Source organism: Python bivittatus, unplaced genomic scaffold (genome assembly GCF_059951505.1).
Source record: "Python bivittatus isolate LINGU-HERP-01145 unplaced genomic scaffold, Pbiv_v1 ctg000850_np1212, whole genome shotgun sequence".
Lineage (NCBI taxonomy): Eukaryota > Metazoa > Chordata > Lepidosauria > Squamata > Pythonidae > Python > Python bivittatus.
Genome location: NW_028277112.1, coordinates 12,264,910 through 12,280,913, shown reverse-complemented (window position 1 = coordinate 12,280,913; position 16,004 = coordinate 12,264,910). Strand labels below are relative to the sequence as shown.

Sequence of the window (16,004 nt, the reverse complement as noted above, 5' to 3'; positions counted from 1 at the left end):
TATGAGCCACCCAGAGTCACATCTACGAGATGAGTAGCCATGTAAATCAATTTAATAAATAAACAATATCAATAAATCAATAAATATCATGGCCCTCGATTTATTTGTTTCAGTCTCTGATCTCATTTGTAAGAACAAATGCCTATGGGAGGCTCAAAAGCAGCATTGCTAGCAGTCTGAACTAAGAGGTATTGAGGGCAGAGATAATAATCATGATCATTAATAGGTTTTGATAGCCTTAACTTCCATGAATTGGTCCAATCCCCTTTCAAAACTGTCAGTGTATTATTTGGTAGTGCATTGTTTAATTATGCTCTCTTAATTTTAGGATTTTCCCACTTCAGTTCTTTGGACAGTTCAGCTTTGTCCTTTTCTCCAGCCTGAGAGGCTGATGTTTATCCACAGTATATGCTGACAACTATTTTCGTGCATGTATTACCACTATTCCTTTAATAAAACAGCACTCAAAGGTCACGTTGGTACATGTACCACTAGAAGTGTGACAGTCATCTGCTTTAATTCAACTCTCTTATTTTAAAATTTGCTCACAAAGAGGATGAAGGTCATTTCAACATTTCAAAGAATGATGTACTTGACGTTAGGAAAATATTTTTTTAAATGCCTGACTTTTACAAAGTTTTAGTTTCCTCTTCATTAAATTTTATGGCACAGTTATTTTCTGATGTAAAATACTTTCAAGCATATTGTGATACAAAAATACTGTAGCAGTTTTCTCGAACCATACTGCAAGATGACTCAGTAGAATGTGCTTATCTCACTGATAGCACTAAACATAGTATATAACAGTTTAAAAGTTGAATCCTTTTAAAGAGTATATCCAACTGACTGATCTTGCTCTTTAATCACATTTGGGAACTGCTTATGTATGAAGCAATTTTTTTCTTCCATTATAGCTTCTATTCATTTTAACATTATTACATCCTCTACAGCTTCTTCATTTAACTTTCTGAATAATATTTTTGAGAAGACATGTCAGTGTTCTAATTTTTGCTGAGAAAATATGCTCTTTTTAAACAACATTGTTATTGTTATTATTTAATAGAACAGCTGGTTCTCCAGTGTGGACCAAAATACTAAACTGAAGTGAATGGAGGATGGATAGATGGATGGCTGGATGGCTGGATAGGTAAGTAGATGATAGATAGACAGACAGACAGATAGACAGGTAATAGATATCTGTGTGTGTGTATATATATACACACACTTATACATACACACTCATACATACACACATACGTACATATAAATTCATACATATAGAGTTTCTGTAAGTCACAGTGATAAGCTCTAAAATGATATACCCATCGTGTATATTATTTTATCATCGTGTATATTCACGTGTATATCATCGTGTATAAAATATATTCATCGTGTATATCATCGTGTATAAAATGATATACCCATCATGTATATCATTTTATCATCGTGTATATTCTTTTATGAAGTACTTGTTGGAATAAATTCTTAGATGTAAAGAATTGGACCTAAGTGTCAAAATTCTATTCAATATCTGTTTTTTAGTTACCCATTTAGAATTTAATATTTGAAAAATAAATGGTTATACAACCCTCTGCTATTTGTTATAAAATTAAAATTAGGGTTTTTTTTTTTTCTTTTTTTGTCAGTTGGTTAAAAGCAAGATTACTTTCAGGGTTCTACCATGTTAAAGCTCCTTATAAGTATATTTGTAATTTTATATAATTATACAATGGGAAAACATTTTATATACTGTATTATTATATTGTTTTAACATTGCTAAAATGTTCATTAATTTGGAAGTTGTTTGCAATCTTTGTAAATGATAAAACGTGCTATAATTCAAAATTCACATACTACTAATAATCTCCAAAGTGATAAATCACATAAGTATAATGTCAACAGATTTCCCAGTTTTAGTCTCTAAGGATGCAACTGATATAGTGTGCAGAATCATAAAAAAGTCCATACCCAAAATGGCATATGCATGATAAATGTTGACTAGGCCAGATTGTAATACTTCATAAATGTGATATGATTCACTGAAAAGATCTTCTCTGAATAGTGCAAGAAGATAAATTGAATAGGCACCAGTAATTGTATTATGATTAGTTATATCTATATCCAGAAACACACTAGATACTTTTGTTACCCTAGGCAAACTGAAATCGGTGTCCTGAATTATTGCCAAAGGCAAAGCAATTACGTGGTTCTCCACAGATTGCATTGATGAATGCAGCGTCTTGTCCATAAGAGATGTTCCTAACTCTCCTTCTTCTCCTGGATCTCCATCTTCCACTACCCCCAATAGGGGAAATGTATTCAGATCAGAACCAGGCTAGTTGAAATATTCTTCTGGTATAGGGGAAAGCAAAGGGACAGGGGTTTAGAATTCATTGGACTGGTTATCACATCCAGCCCCCCTTTTTCTTTTGGGGGGGTTGATACAAGACATTTCTGATATTGGGAAGATATTTCAGAGACATGAATAAATGCAAGGATTCTGATTTCATCATTTAATTTCCCTCCCAGGAGAGAGCTTTCTCTTGGGATGCTGTCCCAATGGGCCATAATACCTTCACTCTAAACTGTCTGCATAAAATGTTCTATTGTACGTAGTATGGAAAATAATGGAATGGCTAGGTTTTTCTAACTCCAATAGAAAAGATGATATTACATTAGAAGCTTCCACAGTGTCTAAGCTTTTCTGTGTGATATTACAGAGCTTGGCATAATTATCAAAGGCACTGCTGAATAATATGTTTAGTTGTATTATGATATTTACCCTTTTAGTTTCTGATATTGGATGATAGCTAAGGTCTGGACATCCCACCATTATGGAGAGCATAAACTAGGATGAGAAGAGTTAGATCTAGACATGTCACATCTGCCTTGCCCCTTGCAGACCACACCATCAAAACCATGGAAGACCTTTACATCATTACAGTGAGAAGGCACCTTACAGCAAATCTCATAATCTTTCAGAGAGGTCCACTATTTTAAATAAACATTCAGTCATGGTCTTTGAGACTCAGGATAGTTCCCTGAAGCTCATTATTTCTGTTGTAGCCACTGCACAACAACAAATTGGATTTACAGGCATATGTGTTTGATGTGGACTAGAATGGGTCAAATTCAGTTCTGCTGCAACTAAAGTGAAGAAACGTACATGCACAAATTGAAGAATGTCAGGGCGGCATTATGAATAAAGTTGAATAATTATGTTTAAATTCCAATAATCTTTTTAAGGGTCAAACCCCAAATTAGTAGTTTTCCATATTGGCATTATAAAGCATAGGCTGAGTATCTCAACTAAATTAAAATTTTGAACAGCCTCAAGAAAGAAGTAAAATAAATAAATAAATAAACTGCTGCTGCTGCAGGGAAATTGAAATTTGACACAAAGTGGAAAAGTAATAATAAACAGACTGAGATACGGAACTTCTGGTGCTATTTCCAACTTTCTACTCGTGCTCCCATTTCTGCACTAGGATTTTTTAAAATTCTTTACTTTAAATAAAATCCATAAGAACAAAAGTTAATTTTTACAAGGATTTTTAATGTAAACATGTTGCACAGTACATCAAGTTTCATACCAGTCTGAAAATTCTAGTACGGTATGTAGTACTTACATACCAGGACTGGTTACATTTATTTCACTGTCTGAAAATATCCCTCATGTGTATCTTGCAAACAAACAAATGAAGCCTATAACAAATCACATTTTCAAATAACATGAAAATGCAACACCAGTACAAAAACTGTATTATTATTATTATTATTATTATTATTATTATTATTATTATTCATTCAATTTATTCTCTGCCCATCTCCCCCAATGGGGAACTCTGGGCAGCTCACAATTCTAATACAATTCTTAACAGTGACTAACAATTCTTAACAGTAACTACAGTAATACAAAAAATGTATACTTGGTATAGTCATAGATTATTAGAAGAAAGGGACACTTTACCCTAAGAAGGAAATAATAGGCAGCCTTATAATGTCCCTTTCTAGACTAAGTACAGCTCCTGAAAAAGGAGTTTAGACAGAAGGATTGCCTCTGCAATGACAAATCCACCCAGGCAGGAAAATTCCAGTTTGAAATGGTTTATGGTTCCTTCTGGTTCCACTACAAGTTGTCTCAGCCCATAGAGTTCACATCTATTAGCATGCAACATATTAAATATACACAACACCTTTTTGTCATAATTCTGAGATTAATCCTTTCCTGTCTGTCCATGAATGTACTACCAATTTTTAATGTGAGGCAGTTTTTAATTCTGCATCAAAAAAGAACTACTTTGAGATATTACTATTAAAATAAAGCTAAAGTGGATGGGAATTCAGTTTTCAGTGACACATTAGTCCTTTTTTAGTAACATGGGCATTTGCTTCTGTTTTGCACTCACACACACACAGATATACTCACTACATAGCAAAAGTAATACAAGGACAACGTTTGATCTCAGTGACATTTTCAGTTACCCAAGTTTGGTTGGGTGTGAGGGACCATGATATTGTCACATTCATTATATAGTCCTTCATAGTTGTAGTGGTTCACTGGTTGGGTGGTGCAATAATTAAGGAAACCCTAAAAATGGTGCCAGTATGGGAATTGTTTATAACTACATACAAATACAGTTAAAAATGAAGATTTATTTTAAAAGGGTTGAAAGTAGGGATATATAGATCAGTATAAAATTGGTCAGCTTAATGCAACTTGGGGGCCTTCTGATGGCCTTCAACTCTCATAATTTTCTACTGCTGAGAATTCCAGGTGTTGAAGCCCATATATCTGTAAGGCACTCCAGTTGAAGGAAGATGTCTGTGTTTGCAAGATAGTATTCCAGAAAACCTGCATCTGTTTTCATTCACAATTTTCCTACACAAATTGAGCTTCCCTAATGCAATGCAACTGTTAATTTAATTTCATAAATTATTATTAGTATTATTATTATAAATAGTTCCAAATTACTGTTTTTCTTTCTATAATTTTAATTTTCTTGCGGGCGCTAGGAGTGCACCTGCCTTCCAAAATTAGAAGCATTACCATGACCTTGGTTTTAAAGTTTTATTTCATCAATGTATTTGTTTAAACAATATATCTGGCCACCCAATTGCTGCTCTGGGTGTCCAGCATTGGTTAAAAACAATAAAATAAGCAAAACAAAAATGAAAAACATAACACATCTGACATCAACCATAATCATTCTTTTAACATTTACAGAATGGCCTCAGCTAACACCCTGGTCGAAATTATGGGAAAAGAGCTGAGTTTTCAAAGCCCTGTGAAAAGCCACCAGGGTTTGTTAGCAGAATATATTTATCTGAGGAGATGCAACAATACAAAAAGATTCTCCTCCAACTCCAATTTCTATTACAGAAAATAGAACTACATCAAGTTTTGGGTCTTTTTTCCTGAAACCTTTAAAAGAAAGAACAAAATCTCCAGCATAAATTTTTTATTTTTTTAAAAAATGCCTGTGAAGTCTTCCTTGGAAATGCATAATGCTAATGGCTAATGTTTTGCTTTGCAGAATGACAGCTTTCCATTTTCCACAGGAAAATCTTTTAAAAAGTAACTACATTTTAGGCAGTCAGCTCAGGCTGTAACATAGAAGACTGGTAAAATAAGGAGGAATTCCCTTGCCATCACATATAAAATCCAGTCTACAATAATAAGCTTGGAAAAGAATCAAGGCCAAGAATTTTGTTATATTCATCTGACTTACCAGTGTTTTTAGTAATTAATTATGAAATCCTCTCTACCAAAAATAAGTTTCATTAACTTCAACGGAATTTACTCCTTGGCAAGCGCATATAGCATTGCAGCCTACATTTCCAGGCAATACTGATTATTTTCTGTTACCATTCAGATATTTCTGTTTCATTCATCCAAAAAATGGATGGAGAGAAAACAATGCCTTTGGTGAACTATTATCTTTGTTAACTACTTTACTATTTGAATAATAAACTTCTAGAGTCAATCTCCTAAATTTGAAAGCAGAAATATGAAAGCAGAAAATCCAGGCCTAGTGAAAAAGTCTCCAGGTGGTCTTAGGCAATCCAAAATCTCTCAATCTAATTGATCTTCCATGGCTTCTTGGATTTGATTTCAGCCTCTTTGTGAATTAGGAAATGTATTAACCAAGTAAGGAAATTATCCAAAAAGTTATCCCTTCAACTTCAATGACAGAAATGTATATCTTTAATTTCCTTCCAAAATCAATAAGACTTAATAAAATATTTTAATGCTATAACTATGCCTGAAGTAGCTATCCATATGAGGTCTACTAAGTGACTTCACTGCATATGAAACTCCATTGCAGAAATCAGCTGAAGGTCATTTTGTTTCTTCTATATTTAGAATCAACAATGTTCTAAGAGTATTTATCAATATGTGAGGCATCAAACAACACTCAGCTATATCATAACTTATAAAATTTTGCTGAAGTTTAATAAACATTTCACAAATTTTTATTATATTATTACTTTTTGGTTTTAACATTTATTTATTTATTTACTTATCTATTTATTTAGCTACATTTCTATACTGCCCCAGTCACCCAAGTCCTTATTATATATATATATGAGATCTTGCTCTGTTCTAGAATAGAAAAATCAGGAAAAACTAATGAAACATAGCTTGCCATTTCTCAATTTACATTTTTATGAAAGTAATGCTAAAGTGCTTCTTGGAATTGTAGCATGTTAAGAAAAAGACTTAAGTGTTTCTCTAAGTAAATTCTTGTAACTGGAGGATTTTGAAGAATTCTCATTCACTTTTGTCAACTGATAACAAGTTTTCAGTCTGACATGCATTTAGAAGTAAAATCCCTTCTGGGTTAATCAAACACTTGCATATTCTAGCAGAGTGCTTTCATTACTAAATGCATTCATTTTATTAAAAGAAAGTATAAAGCTGAAGAAAAAGCAACTTCTTTGAACAATCAACAGAAGTTATATGGAAACTTAAATGATTCACAGAAATACATATACACCTGGAACCTACAGGCTGTGAGACAAAATAAGATGGTCTGGAAAGAATTTTGAATCCTGAAAATATGGATGATATCGTGGATTTACGTTAGGTTTATGGCACAATGGTTTTGACTGCCAGTACTATGTATAAAAGTAATCTCAATATTTATTGATGCACTAATTCAACAAATAATATTTTCTATGATGCAATCTTATGCATGTTTAAATATGTTGCAGCAAGTTTATGTGTAGCAGATAATATATAGAGTGCTGGAGTCACACTTATTTCTTTAGACTCTCATTGGGCTACTTCAGTGTTAATAAACAGCCTACTACAAAAGATAGCCCATATAATTAATATGAAGATTATTTTTCAAAACTAAAGACATTTAGGACCTTGGTGATATTAGTATTCATTACAAAAAACATGCATATTTTTAATAAGATCACCCCCTTCCTGTTATAAATGCATAATGTATGGACCTTTATAAATCTGAATTTTGAAAATCTGAAACATAATATTGTTTTTCAGTATTCAGCTTTAGGATTTATTTGTTTCCAATCTCAAACAAAAAGCTGAGATTGCTTCACAGTTGTTGTTTCTTTAAATAAGCCTATTTTGTAGAGTATAAAGTATTCTAACACTAACATCTAAATCTTTATTAACTTTTTTTTAATATACACATAGTATAGTAATTGCTTTTCTCTTTCCCTCTGGAATTGCTCATATAGATAGCTGAGTGGTGAGCAATTCCTGCCCAAACTCTTTGAGTTTGCTTTAAGTAATTTGGATATATCATCATTTTAACAATGTACTTTTCCTGTCATCCCAAGCAAAGAGCTCCAGATACCGGAAAGAAAGAAAAGCTGGATCAGTTTATGCAGTTTATTGAAATCCCAAACAGAGAGGGAAGGGCAGTCTTTCTCACGTGAAACTCATCAATTGCTGCCACAGGTCAACCACTTTGCTCTTGATCACACAAGTCTGTCCTTCCCAGTTGATCATATTTACATTTTTTTTGGCGCAGTGACACAGAGTACTCTTGTCAATGTAGCATCGTCATAAAGCACCTCCATCTAGTGGTGAATTTCAGTTGGTAGGACTCCTTCCACAGTCAAAAATTCAATCATGGCATGTTGCTTAAAGAGCATCAATAAGATTATTGCAGCCTTCCATTTCCCATACAATAGCAAAACAATCTTTTCTCATAGCAACTTCCAATCTTAGTAAAAGAGCAGATGCTAAAGAACATATCAGTATTACCCTCTGATGGTGAGTTATAACATTGGAGGCATTACTTTTCATTCAAACCTCATAATGAGTAACACTTTTGCCTCTTTTTTGGTCTTTTTTGTTACTATATAAGATTAGAAACTATTTTCTATATCTTTATTCCCAGGATTGGAGGGAAATGTAGTGGGCAGTGACCTAAACAGAACTAGAGGTTTAAAAATGGAGTTATCTTTTTTCTTTTTAACACCAGCACAGTTTTTCTTTCTGTTTGTTTGTGGTTTTTTTGCATGTTTTTTTAATTTAGATCCATATTCATCATTTAAATCTTTTCTCTTTATGTATCTGCTCTTTAGTAAGCTTATCACAGTGCTGGGAAAGTCACCTTAAGAAAAGTTTTATAAACAAAGAGGCATGGTACATAAAGTAGACTGTTAGAATGCAAACAGACTTTTTTTAAAAGAAGGGGACAGGAACACATTTAGAACAAGTTGGAAAAATTACAACTTGATATCATTATCTTGCAAGAAATACGTTCTACCTAATGAAAAGCTCTTTTTGAGGCCTAGAAGTTGGACTGGAGAAACCTACATTAGTGGATACTCAATGAAGCATGTGAAGTCAATATTATGTTTAAGAGTAAAACTAAAATTGATGTGGAATATGAACACTGTGACAGTGAAGGACATATCTTATATAACAAAGACAGCCACTGTCACTGCTTGTTCTCATTAACTTCCATATCCCTATTAATAACACTTATGAAATATTTCATAGATATTTTCTAAACTATACTCTGCAAATCATCAATGTATAATATGTGCTAGAGATTTTAATTTAATTCAAGACTCTCAGTTTGACAGAAGCACTTTTTAAAAGAAATCTTTTACTTGTTCTCAAAATTAGAAAGTACTGCAAGCATATGTACTGAAAGTTAAGTTACTAGGTATTTGGTATTTTTAATGTCCCAAATATAAAGAATATACTCTTTTTTCACATACCCATCCACCCTTATTTTGTTTTTTTATCTGCTTTGGTGGATCAAGTTAGGAACTTTTGAACAGACAAATTCTTAGACCATGCTCCAGTGGCTCTTATTCTGAAATCTAAAAATGATAAATCAGCCAATTCTAGAATATCGGAATATTCTCTTCTAAGAGTCTCCTTTTTGGGAATTTGTCAAGAAGGAAAGGTTTTGAAACAAACTGGGGCTCATATTCTAGAATATTCTAGAATACTAACAAATAAATGTTTAAAAACTAAGGGAAAATGTATTGTGCAATTAAAAATAGTAAAGGCCAAACAGTGACCAAAACCAAAGATATAAGTAAAGTATTAAAACTTTTTTCAACAATTATGTTCATCAAATAATACATCACCAATAAAAATTAATAAATATTTAAATAGATTAACATTACCAGAATTAACTCCAGAAGATATACAATTTATGGAATCTCCTTCCTCTATTTCAGAAATCTCTAAAGTCTTTAATTCTGTTCAGAGTAGAAAATCCCCTGGCTCTGATTGACTGTCATAGGAATTTTATCAAGAATTTAGAGATCTTAATACCTGAATTTCTATTTTTATGCAGTACTTTGCACCAAGGAGACCCCTTACCAGAATCTGGGAAACAGACTAAGATAATTTTGATTCTTAAAGTCAGTAAAAATTCCCATGAATTGGAATCTTATAGGCCCATTTCACTTCTCAATGTAGACTATAAACTATACACTAAATTGTTAACTGTTTAAATTGTTTTAATTGCTAACCAGTTAAAAGTGATTATAAGTAAAATTATTCATACACTGTAGATCAATCTGGTTTTATTCCAAATCAAAATATATCTACTCCCTTAGAAAATTATTAAATATTATACAAATTAGTAAAATTAATAAATCTTCACTAGTCATATGTTCTTTAAATATATATAAAACCTTTGATTATCTGAAACTACCATTTTTAAAACAAATATTACATAAATTTAAATTTGGATCTCGCTTTTGTAAGATGATTGACTATATATATGGATCAACTAAAGTCCAGATAAAAGACTTATGATTCAGGTTCTATCACGATTTTAAGAGATACCAAGCAGGGTTGCCCCTTATCACCTTTATTATTCAACCTAGCTGGCAATAGCACTTAGATCCAACTATCAGATTTATGGGATAAATTGGGAGACAAGATGTATCTTTTAAATCTATTTGCAGAAGATATTGGTTCTGACCCTCTCAAATGCTTCCCATTCAGTTAACTATATTAAGAAGGAGTTAGAGGAATTTGCAGAGGTGTCAGGACTATCAGTTAATTTTCACAAATCATATATGATGTGTTTTCATATACTCCCAAAAATTCAAAAGGAAATTTCTACAGTTTTAGTGATTCCAATAGTATATAAATCTTTAAAATATTTATGCATCACTATTATTAAAAATGTTAATAAATTTGTTTACTAATAATTATATACCAACATGGAAGAAATTAAATAGGGAATTGAAAAACTGGGCTTCAAATTTTTTTTAACATTTTAGGGCAAATTGCAGTGGTAAAAATGAAAATCCTTGCACAGCTCAACTTTCTATTTCAATGCTTCCAATGGAAATTCAAGAACAGGCTTTAAGACATTGGGAAAAAAAATAGAAAGTTTCTGCTTTCATGCAAAAAAGATTTTATATAGACCACAGAAACAGGGAGGCAGGGGGATGCCCAATTGGATAATATATTATCAAGCAGCAATATATGATTCCATTTATTATGGAAAATTCTTCTAAACAATGGATCCAAATTGAAACTATATTAAAACCAAATAATTTTATAAATTAATGTTGTTTTCACCCAAAATATTTTTCTAGAATAAAACAGATGGAAAAAGTTTTCACTATAATTATGCTTCAAATTTGGAAGAGTAAATAACAGCTTTGATAAAGGATACTTCTCCTTTAACTCCTTTAATAACATATGTAGATCAGAATAATCATTATGGTTTGGCGAAAATGAGATTTTTGAGAGAATGAAATCTTTATAGACTAAAGGATGTTTATAATAACAGAGAACCTCTCAGTAAAGATCAGATACAGCAATGAATAGGTAATAAATTACCATGGCTTCAGCAATACAGCCTTATATCCATTTCGAGAATTTAATACTGCACTATTTACAACAATCAAAAGGAACAATCTCAAAAATGTATAGGTCATTATTGCAATTAAAAATAGGAGATTTACCATATGTCTTAAAGGAAGGTTGGGACACTGATCTCAGTAATCTCATACAGGAGATAAATTGACAGAAATTATGGAAACCAGGCAGATTCACCTCAGCTTCAATGCAAGAATTGCAGTGGAAGATTATATATCACTGGCACTTGAATCCCCTTAGAATGGCACATATATATCAAAATTATTCTTCCAAATGTTGGAGAGATTGTAAAAAAAAAAGGATCATTTTTTTCATTTGTAGTAGTCATGTGATAAAGCTATACCCTTTTGGCATACAATTTTTGGGGAGATAAGTACCATCACTAAACAAAGAATTGAGTGCTCCCCAGAGTTAGGTTTATTGCATTTATTTACCTCAGGCTTAAAAATAAAAAACTTATTATCCATTTAATTTTAGCAGCCAAAATAATAATTGTGCAACATTGGAAAACTCTAGATAACATAACATTTGAAGTGTGGATTAACAAGGTCTCTTCAATTGCCACATTAGACAAAATCACAGACAAAATTACAATAATGGGACATCAGAGGCAGAAGCCACAATTTTATCAAATTTGAATGGATTTTATGATTTACATCAATAGCAATAGACTATAATATGGTATACTTTACATATAAATTTGTACTTGTGCAGTACTTTTCTCTTTTTTGTATTTTCTACATCTTTTTTTCTTTACATGCATCTTAGATTTATGTTAATGTAGTTACCTGATATTGAAAAAATTTAAGTAAAATAATAATAATAAAAAAAGAAATAAATTGGGGCTCTATCAATACATTAATTTCCTGGGTTGCATTGAATGCATCCATCTGGGGATCTATTATCACCTTTGCCTTAGCAAAGAAGAGAATCAGAGACTCTATTGTTATGCAGCTGGAAAAGATGGTTGAAGATTCACTCTTGTTATATGCCAGAAACCCCACAGATGAATCATATAAAATATTAATAGCAGCAAAGCTTAAACTGGGGCTACTACACTCAGAACATTTTGAATATTCTTTGAAACATATTAATCAACACTACTGGAAATCAGGTGAGAAAGCTGAAGAGTTAGTCACTTATCATTTGAAACAACAGCAGCAACAACAACAACATAATTTTATATCTTGAATTCAGGCTAACACCTCTTTACTGTGACAATCTATTAGTGATCAGTTTTATGATTTTTATAGTCACTTGTAGAAATTTCAGAATTCTATAACTGAACAGCAAAATATTAATTTCCTGGGAATTATTGAAATGGAAGAGATTTCCCAGGAAAATAAAAATAAACTGGCACAATTTACAGAGACAATTCAATCTATGAAAACAGAGAAAGCACCTGGATCTGAGGGACTTCCAGTTGAATGGTACAGAATTTTCAGACTTGTTGGCATCTATATTGTTAGAGGTCTACACCAAATCATTTCATCTCTCTATATTTCCTTTATTGTTTTATGAGGCTAATATTATAGCAATATTACAGTCTAAAAAAGACTCTACTAGATGTGCAAGGTACAGACCAATATTTCTGTATGAATGCTAAAATATTAACTGCAACTCTAACCAAAGGTTACAGAAGGTAATGTCATCTATAATCTAGCCATCTCAGTCTGGATTTATTAAAAAATTGATAAGCACCTGGCAATATCTGCCTAGCAATTGATATGCTAGATATCACAACAGATAAACTGGAATCAGCTATTCTAATTTCATTGGACACTGAAAAGGCCTTCAGTACGATTCAGATTGAATTTATGAAGTGCATTTCTAAGAATTACAAGGTTCCACCATATTTTGTTCACTGGATTTCAATTTGGTATCTTTACTCAGTAGCTAGAATTATTACAAATGGATTTCTCTCTCAACCTATGAAATTATACTGTGGCATATAATTGATGGGTTGCCTCTTGTTTCCTTTAATCTTCAATTTGATTCTTGAATCATTGGGTTTTTTTCTATTAGACTGTTTCTAGATATTAAAGGTATAGTGGCATTTGGCACTGAATATAAATTGTTCTTCTATGCTGCTGATATGGCTATTCTGAATAATTATGCAATGTCATTATCAAAGCTTATTGAAGTTGTACAGCAATATGGTTTATGCTCTGGATATGCCATTAACTAGAAAAGGTTTAATTTCCTGCTTTTGAGGTCCACCATATCTATACTAAAAGAGATTAGGATTTACAATTTGCACAGACTCTGCAGAATACTTATTGCTTTCTTGAAATATATCCTTGCTCTTCCTGACCTCTCAACAGCCTTCAATACTTTTGATCATGGTATCCCTCTGAATCAACTTCAGGGGTCGGGAGTGGGTGGCACTGTGTTATGGTGGTTCTCTTCCTTTTGCTGGGGTCCTTCAGTTTATTTAATGGCGGGGGGAGAGTAACCCATACAGGGTTTTGCAGGACTTGTGCGCTCTCCCCGCTCCTGTTTAACATCTACATGAAGCCTCTGGGTGAGGTCATTCAACACCATGGGGTGAGATATCCTCAGTATGCAGATGATACCCAGCTTTATCCCTGTACACCAAGCAATGCCATGGAAGCTCTCTCTCAGTGTCTGGAGACTGAAAGGAACTGGAGGAGGAAGAATAGGCTTCAGCTCAACCCTAGCAAGACTGAGTGGTGTTGGGTTTTAGGGCTCTAGTTTCTATTATCATCTATTATCATTAGCTCTGGACAGAATTGCACTGTGTGGTACAGAATCTGTGCACACCTTGGGAATCCTTCTGGTCTTATGGTTCCCTTTTAAAGAACAGGTGGCAGCCATGGCCAGGAGGGCTTTTCCAGAGCTTCATCCTGTACGCCAATTGCACCTGTTCCTGGACTGACAGGCTCAGCTCACAGTCACTCATGCCTTCGTCATTCCCACTTGGACTACTCCAATGTGCTTTATATGGGCTGCCCTTGAAGAGCATCTGAAAGCTGCAATTGGTGCCGAATGCTGCAATGCAGACAGTTATGTACATTCCACAATCAGTGCATATTATTCGTGTACTCTGTGAGCTGCATTGGTTCCCACTATGTTTCCAGGTTAAATTCAAGGTGCTGGTAACTGCCTCTAAAACTCTTCATGACATGGACCTGGATTATCTGAGAGATCATCTGTCACTGTTTATGTCTACTCATCTCATCAGATATGGCTACAGGTCCAGTCTATTAGACAGCACCTTTGGGCAGGACTCAGGAAGAGTGCCTTTTTTGTCCCAGCACCCACTCTTTGGAACATCATCTCTCCAGAAATTAGATTAGCTCCAACCCTGGTGGCCTTTCAGATGCCTTTAAAGACATGGTTGCACCACCAGGCATTGGGGTTGGAACATGTGACAAAGCCCATGGGATGGTTGTGATAATGGTTATGATGCTTCTTTCATGGATTCGAGTTTATATTTATGGTGATATTATTGTTGTTTCATGTTTTCAATTGTTGTTCACCACCCGGAGTCACTAGGTGAGATGGACAGCAATATAAATTGAAATAAATAAAATGAATAAATAAATAAATAAATACCACAGTATGATGAATTAAATATGGCTAAATGGATAAATGCAATTTCAGGAGACATAACTCAATGGTTTAAATTTCCTTAAGTCTCTGGAGAAAGATTAATGTTATTAAAATGTCCATTACAGCAAGATCAATGTGTATTTTAAGGACCCCTTTAGATGCTTTACACAGATAAGTTAATGATGACATTTCTGTAGCAGGCTAATGCCCCTGGAGTACCCTTGGCCAAACTGAGATTACTTCATGATGAGGGTGGATTTAACTTACCAGATTTTCAAGTTTTTCATTGGATTTTTATTTTATTTTGACATCCATATTTTTTTTTTGGAATGGGAGCTTTTATGAATATTCCTCTCACTGGGACTACCTGAACAGTAAGTGTGTACCACCCCTAGGTCCATATATATCAAACAGAGTTCTTCATTTCCAGATTTGAATCCTGCCAGCCATATTTGGTTATTAATACATAAGCAGTTACATGTTGCTCCCCAGCCACAGGAGAAACTGATGTGGAATAACCAAAACAGAAGGAAGATGTTTTATTGGAAAGTTTGAGCCAAGGAATCAATACTTTGAATCAGTTGATTTCTACTGGTTGTTTTAAAGACGTTTATATCAATACTTGTGATATACTTGATACTTGTTGATATCAATTTTTGATATTGATATTGATATTAATACTTGTTGATATCATGTCGATCTTTTCTCTCTTTTTTGCTAACTAGTTGTTTCTTCTTTATTCATATTTATCTGTATAACCGTTCCTTACCTTTTCCCCCATTTGTATTGTAGTTTTTTGCATGTCACTATTAAAAAATTAAATATGGTATTAAGTAAAATCCCCTTCATGGATCACTGCCTTGTCGTGGCGAAGGGGCTTGCGTAACTCAGTGAAGCCATGAGCTATACCGTGCAGGGCCACCCAAGACGGACAGGTCATGACAGAGAGTTCTGACAAAATGTGGTCCACTGGAGAAGGAAATGGCAACCCACTCCAGTATCCTTGCCAAGAAAACCCCATGGACAATGTTAAAAGGCTAAAAGATATGACGCCGGAAGATGAGCCCCTCAGGTCGGA

At 33.4% G+C, this 16,004-nt stretch overlaps 1 long non-coding RNA gene across 2 annotated transcripts in view; it reads left to right on the top strand.

The window, feature by feature from the left end:
- LOC148213770 (uncharacterized) overlaps positions 1-16,004 on the top strand; it is a 78,752-nt gene that overhangs the window by 29,653 nt on the left and 33,095 nt on the right. For both annotated transcript variants that reach the window (XR_015793800.1, XR_015793801.1), the window contains one exon: positions 1,064-1,147. This is a non-coding gene — a long non-coding RNA (uncharacterized LOC148213770). The remainder of the gene's footprint in view (positions 1-1,063; positions 1,148-16,004) is intronic.